Consider the following 7,436-nt stretch of genomic DNA (forward strand, 5'->3'; position numbering starts at 1 on the left):
CAGAACGCATGGAACATTCAACATCTCCAGAGGTTTTACCCCTGAGCGAGGCCCAGCGCCAAGGAAAGGCCCGGTGCCTGTGAAGAAGGCAAATGCCTGTGAAGCTGCATTTTGGAAAAGGCCCAGTGCCCGTGACGAAGGCAAATGCCTGTGAAGCTGCGTTTTGGAAAAGGCCCAGTGCCCGTGAAGAAGGCAAATGCCTGTGAAGTTGTGTTTTGGAAAAGGCCCAGTGCCTGTGAAGAAGGCAAATGCCTGTGAAGCTGCGTTTTGGAAAAGGCCCGGTGCCTGTGAAGAAGGCAAATGCCTGTGAAGCTGCCGCGTTTTGAGAAAGGCCCAGTGCCTGTGTAGAAGGCCAATGCCTATGAAGCTCGCCGCCCGTGACACTCTCACGTAATAATGAGTGGGGCTGTACACGCCCCCGAGTCTCCGGAGTGGCGCCCTTGGGCCTCGGGGGCTCCCGCCCACGCCCAGTGGCAGCACTTAGCTCCACGCTGGTGAGAAGACGTCGAAGACTAGAATAGGTGCTAGATGCGGCTTTTTCATTTGCTTTCTGCAGTTGGCGTGTTTATTTCCGTTTGAAGTATTATTGGAGTTGTTGGCGTTCCTGGCTTGTGACTCTTTGTCTTTCTCGCTCGCTCACCTCGTTTTCTCTCGCACAAGTCTCGCGAGGGATGTTCGCGGGCGCCTCGCGAGCGTCTTCTGCCCCGATCGTCTGGAGCTTTCCTGTCCGGGTCCTCTGCGGGAGCACCCCTCCCAGTCCATGCCTCATGGGTATCGCGACACAAACGCAGGACCTAGGCTGATCGCCCCCGCTGCTGGGACCAAAGGTTACCCCTCTAACTAATCCTTATAGGGCATGAAGCGCATGGCGAGGCCTCAGCCTCCGGAGGCGAGTGCCGCGTCAAGCTCCACCAAGCTCAAATGACTCCTGCACATGGACACACAGCACGGAAACATAGCGCAGAGATGGCAAAAGCAACGTGACACTTGACAGCAACAGTTCTAACACGCCCCGACGGGGCCCTGTACTACCTTCGTGTAAAGCAGGAAAGGAAGGAAACAAAATGGACACGACCTGTCCAACACCAACCTACAGCAAAAGCTCGAGCCGCTCCTGGGGGTCAGGCGGACGCCTCCTCACACTTCACCAGGGTGCGGCGGCGGGTGGACCCGCCGCCTTCATCCAGGCGGGCGCGACGGCGCGGGGGCTGGTCACGGCCACCGCTGGAGGAGCTGCTACCTGAGGAAGAGTCGTCGAAACTTGGTGAACCCCGAGCACCGCCGCCTGTACGCCAGTCGCCATCTTCATCCTGGTCGGTGCCGGGGCTGGGCAGGCGGCCGCGGTCGTCATCTTTAGGGCAACACCCGGCACGGCGACCATCTTCCCCAAACACCCTCACGTAGAGGCTGGCGTCGCCATCAAACTTGAAGTACAGGGTACACCACTGGCCCAGGCCGCGCGCGCGGGCAAATGTTTGCCAGCCGCGCGTCAGGGCCCCGTTCCCAGAGACGGAGACCTCCAGCAAAGCCCAGGAGGCCCTGCTGCAGCAGCCGTCTGCCTGGAGCCAGAAGCCGCACCGAGCGCTGGCCGGCAGTTCATCTACGAAGAAACGTGGGAGCTGGAGCCGGGTGCTGGATGGGTCCGCCGACCACACGATGAACTCCGGCAGCACCTCCACAGAGCGGAAGCGTGGTCTAGGGGGCGCACACCCACGGCGTGCCCCCCATCGGCAACCGGGCGCTCACCACCACGCAGGGAACTGTCTCCATGACCGCGGGAGGCTACCACGGGGACCATGGTGTACTTGCGAGGGCGGCCTCGGCCACGCTTGGTCGGGGGAGGATCAGGCCCTGCCCGGGGGGCCTTTCCTTTCTCCGCAGCCGAGAATCTCTTTGGGGCCATGGGGACGGCGATTAGCCAAGAAGAAGAAAAGCAGCAGCAAGCAGGGATGGACTGAAGGGGCTCGCCCAGCCCCGTACTTATAGCTGGAGGAGGCCAACCACCGAGCACCACGATCGCAGGTAATCTTGACCTGTTTCTCTGCATGCAGGGACTTGTCAGGTCGTGCGGTCGCCGAGGCGTCGTGGGAAGCACATACGCCCACGTCTAGTCAACCGCCACGCAGCGCCCAAGGCCGCAGGCTGTTAGGGCTCGCGGCGCTTCGCGCTTGCCCCTTCGCTTCCCTGCCAGGCCAAGCCCAGGCGAGCCTTGGGCCCGGGGGCTACTGTCGATGTTCTGGTAATGGGGGTCCCCAGACTTGCCTGCCTGCGGCCTGAAGCGTGGGGGCCCAGCGCGGCCCATCTTCATCAACGCAAGCTCAAGACCCTCGCGGGGGGACAAGCCTCGCAGGGTGAACAACAGGAAGCTTCCTCAGAGGCAGCCTCATCAGGCAGGCTCGCGAGGAGGCAGAGAGATCAAGGCAGGGGTATCTCGCGAGGATCCCGTGATGCAAGCCATGACGATCAAGGCCAGGCGGGCGCCAGGCGGGTGCCGGCCTGCACGGGGTCCTTGTTTCCCCTTTGGTGCAAAGGGGGCAGGCACAGGCCAAGGCATTAGGCAAAGGTTGCCATTCCGGTGCAACGAGACCAAGACCAGTCGGACGGCAGGACGGAGGTCACCGTGGAGCCCGAGACGGCATCATCACCAGTGCTTTTGGCAGCCGAAGACCACCTTTGGTCAGGATAACTTGTACTAGATGTTCCCCTTCAAAATGGCCAATTGTTGGCGCCCTTCCTGCTCAATTATTTGGGGAGAGGCCTAGGGCCTCTATAAATAGATCTAGCCTCCACAAAGGAAGGGGGGACACCCAGAAGAAAGAGAGGCGACGGAACTCACCCTAGCAGTTCATCGCACCAGCTCAAGAACACCTCTCACGAGGTCGTTCTTCCCTTGTACTATTCATCATCAGCCCCTGAGGCAATCCACCACACCACACACTGGAGTAGGGTATTACACCACAGCGGTGGCCCGAACCAGTATAAACCTAGTTTCTCTTGTGTTGTTCATCATTTTCATCTTAGTTTGCACGAGAGGATCAGACGAAGATCGGTAGGGGAGAGATCTCCATGTGCACGCTAGTGTTCGAACCTCAAGGGTCTGCCGGAACCCGAAATCCGACACCTAGGCATGAGTCTGGAATGTTTAAGGGTCTCCCCCTTTTTATCTTTTAGGAGGAGTACACGGCAAACGGTGGGAAATCGCCCAGTTAGCCAGATGCCCACTAATCCGGTGCCGAACTCGTCTATTAGGACGCGAGCAAAAGCCGCGCCCGTTTCGCCTCCTCAAGAGGATTCGGATGACATGTCGGTCACAAATTCCGAAGTGGAGAGCGTGATGAACCACCGTCGCTTGAAGGAGGCCATGCGTACACCTGACTTGTCCGAAGAAGAATTCACCGCACTGAATTCGACGGACGCCTATATCCGGGCAGCTCGAGATGGCCTTGCCGGAATTATTCAGCTATTCTCAAAGAAAATACAGGTGAAATTTGACACAATTTAACATGGTCATATGCCCGTAGCGCCCAAGACTTGAAGCAGTTGGCCCAACTGGTTGAAGGATTGTTATATCGTCAGGTTCTCACGGAGAATAATAACACATTGTGCAAGGAGCTTGAAGGGTGTCAGACCAAACTAGCTATTGTCACCGCCGAACTGGAGAATTTGAAGAATTCCGGAAAGGCATCAGATGGTAAGCACAACAGTGTCCGGGAACTACGATTCTGCGCCAACAATGATTTTAAAATATGCATTGTTTTGTTTTCAGCGGCAGGATCGACATAGCAGTTGGAAGAAAGGCTAAAGGCTGCTCAGGCGGACAAGGAGCATGCGAAGGTCAAGAAGCCACTGGTCAACGTGTACTAACGCGGACCATGGATGAGAAGAACAAGCTGCAAGATGCCAACATTAAGCAGGAAGAGGAGCTGAAGGACAAACGAGCCCAACTGGCAGATGCCTTGAAAGAGAACAGAAAGATGAAAGGCGACATATTCAGTATGCCTTTTATCCTTACTTCAGTACAGTCCCCTAACGGGAAGTTTTAACAACTTTTATTTCTGTAGGCGTGCTGACTGGGCGGCCCGAAGAAGAGGTGTCCGGATTTCAAGGCGATCTACTACAAGAGCTGTCCAAAGTGCATGAACGAGCCCGGAAGGCAATGAGGAACATTGCTAAAGCTCTATGGCCAGCCGATTCTCCTCCAGGAAGTATGGAGGAGCTCGTGAATTTATTCAAAGAAGCTCGTCGCCGCTTTGGACTATGGAAGATATCAGCATGCCGAGAAGGTGCACGAGAGGACTGGGCCACGGTGAAAACACAGTACACCGGACTTGATCCGAATCATATGGCCCGAGTCGGGCCTAGGGGACCAGACGGATAGGAAATTCCTGTTAGCTTAGTATATGACCAAGTAAAGGTAGCCGCCAAGTTTTCTCAGCAGGATTGTAAGCTAGACAACTTATTACATGGTCTAGAGGAGGAGGAAGTTTTTGAGTCCAAGTAGTAATGTACTTTTATCGACAAACGTATCTCCAGCCGAATTATAAAATGATTGTCATGGCAGACCTTCCACTTTAACCTCCTAAATCCAAAGTTTGGAATGTTTCCGAATGTTGTAGTGGTGGTAAACACCGAAGTATGTTCGGAAACCAGGTAGTCTGGTCATAGTTGCTTGAACAGACAAGTTGTATTCAGGGAGTTATGTTATATTACATTTGATCATAAGAAACATCTTCCAGAGAGAATAGTTCTGTTAAGGGTTCCTTTCCCTGGGCTAGCGTGTGTTGTTGTGCACGCCTGAGTTGTGATGCTAAAAAACACAATACCTTATATTTTTGGGGCTTGTAGCGCAATGATTGCAGTTCATCTTTTGTTCACCGACCTATTATTCCCTTAAGAACGCTAGCTTTCGACTTCACACGTCTGAGGTACACGTCCGGATGACTCAGCTGTAACAATCGCAGAGGTGCTCCCTTTATGCCCTAGCCGAACAAACGAGCATAAGCACAGGAGCCAGGCAACCCAGCTTGGCAAAAACTTAAGTCATAAAGGTGCACATTATGGCGAAGAAAAGACATATATGAGCAGACGACGCATATATGCGGTGAGCTTGATGCTCGAAAAATAATAATAAGCTTTTGTGACAAGAAACCCCTAGGTATTGGGGGGTATGTACATTTAAGGATGTATACCCCTCAAGTGTGCGGTTTATCCGAACACGGGCTAGAAATCGTATAAAAACAAAAAGAAGAAAGAGAAAAAAGAGAAAAAGGTAATGAACTGTGATTCCGGACTTAGGCGTAGAATCTTTGGAGTCTGGCAGCGTTCCAAGGGTTCGGCTCTAAGCGATTGTCCGATGCATTATGAAGGCGATAGGCTCCTCCAATGAGAAATTCATCTATGATGAAGGGACCCTCCCATTTGGGCTTGAGCTTGTCCTTTTTCTTCTCCGGTAGGCATAGAACGAGTTCCCTTACATTGTAAGTCTTGGCCTGCACTTCTCTGCTTTGGTATCTTCGAGCTTGTTGTTGGTAGAATGTTGAGCGAGATTTTGTGACATCGTGCTCCTCCTCCAGGCCGCCTAAGCCATCTTGCCGATCGAGCTCGGCCTCTCTCTCTTCGTACATGCGTACTCGAGTCGAGTCATGAATGATATCGCAGGGCAAGACAACCTATGCGCTCAGGCTGCAAGTGGGACTGCCTGTGGGCATCCCACCTCATTCCACCTGATCCCACTAAGAATTCGTGGGAAATATCAGATAGCCCACATGTATTAAGCGGGTGGAAGTGGGATCCCACCATCCCACCTAAAAACAATTCATCCCGTGTCCCGCAGTCGCGGCGCTGAACCGCGTGTACGTCCTATCGGAGGCGCTCCCCTTGATCCAGCAGTTCAAGGGCAAGAAGGTGATGGTGAAGTACGGCGGCGCGGCCATGAAGTCGTCGGAGCTACTGGCGTCGGTGATCCGCGACCTTGTCCTCCTCTCCTACATTGGCCTGCGCCCCATGCTCATGCACGACGGAGGTCCGGAGATAAATTTCTGGCTGCACGGCGCGTCGATGTCGAGTTGGTGCTAGTCAGCAAGGTCAACAAGCAGCTCCTCTCCCTCATCAATCTCGCCGGCGCCACCACGTCGGCCTTTGCGGCAAGGATGTGCACCTTCTCACCGCGGCCCCTCCCCCGACATCGCAGCCCTCGGTTTTGTCAGCGAGGTGATGTGCATAGACCCCTCCGTGCTCCACCCAATCATCGCATCCAGCCACATCCCGGTGATCACCACCATGGCCGCCGACGAGACTGGCCTACAACATCAACGCCAAGTCGCCGCGGGGGAGATCGCATCTGCCATATGCGTCGAGAAGCTGTTGCTGATCACTGACATGTCCGGCATACTCGCGGACCAGGATAACCCCAGGAGCCTGGTGAGGGAGATTGACATCGCCGGTGTACGGTAGATAGTGACCGAGGGGAAGCTGGGTGGGGGGAATTATACCCAAGGTGGAAAATGCCATGCGCGAGCGTTGGGACTGCAGGAGACCTTGCCATCGCGTGAGGATGGGGTAGAGGCTGCGAGGCAGGGGAGGTCGGGAAGGTACTGAGGCGGAATAGGAGCTGACGCACCGGCGTCTCGCGGCGGCGGCTGCACCACGGCGCCTCCTCTGTTCGTTCCTCTTCCATGCACAAGAGTTGGGACTGGGCTGGTGGATTAAGTGGGATTCCAATGGGCTAATAGGGCTAGCCCACTTAATTTTATTCTTGTCCAATGGGAGCCCATTAGAACCGTTTAAGTGGGATGGGATGGCTAATCCCACTTAGCCCCACTCCCACCTGCAGCCTAACTATGCGCTGTATACCATAAATAACGGTGTGTATCCGGTCGTGCGATTGGGCGTGGTCCGCAGTCCCCAGAGTACCGAGTCGAGCTCCTCAACCCAGTGTTTATCTGACTCCTTTAAGGATCGCACTAGTCTGGGTTTAATGCCGCTCATTATCAGGCCGTTAGCCCATTTGACTTGACCGTTTGTTTGGGGGTGATAGATGGAGGCATAATCGAGCTTGATGCCCATATTAGCGCACCAGGTTTTTACTTCATCGACTGTGAAGTTAGATCCATTATCGGTGATGATGCTGTGTGGGACACCATAACGGTGTACGACACCAGATATGAAGTCTATCATTGGTGCAGCTTCGGCCGTTTTAACTGGTTTGGCCTCTATCCACTTCGTGAATTTATCTACCATGACCAGCAAGTATTTTTTTCTTATGGCTTCCCCCTTTGAGGTGTCCGACCATGTCAAGCCCCTAGAACGCAAAAGTCCAAGTAATGGAGACTGTTTGTAGGGCGGTAGGAGGCATGTGGCTTTGATTGGCGAAAAGTTGGCATCCTACACAATGTTGGACGAGGTCTTGTGCATCTTCTCGGGCCGTGGGCCAGAAA

General features: G+C 54.5%; 1 pseudogene; it reads left to right on the top strand.

Moving 5' to 3' along the window:
* Nucleotides 1–2,301: 2,301 nt before the first annotated feature.
* Nucleotides 2,302–6,597, top strand: LOC123101288 (acetylglutamate kinase, chloroplastic-like; annotated as a pseudogene).
* Nucleotides 6,598–7,436: the final 839 nt, after the last annotated feature.

The sequence above is a fragment of the Triticum aestivum genome, chromosome 5A (genome assembly GCF_018294505.1).
Source record: "Triticum aestivum cultivar Chinese Spring chromosome 5A, IWGSC CS RefSeq v2.1, whole genome shotgun sequence".
In the NCBI taxonomy this organism is placed as follows: Eukaryota; Viridiplantae; Streptophyta; class Magnoliopsida; order Poales; family Poaceae; genus Triticum; species Triticum aestivum.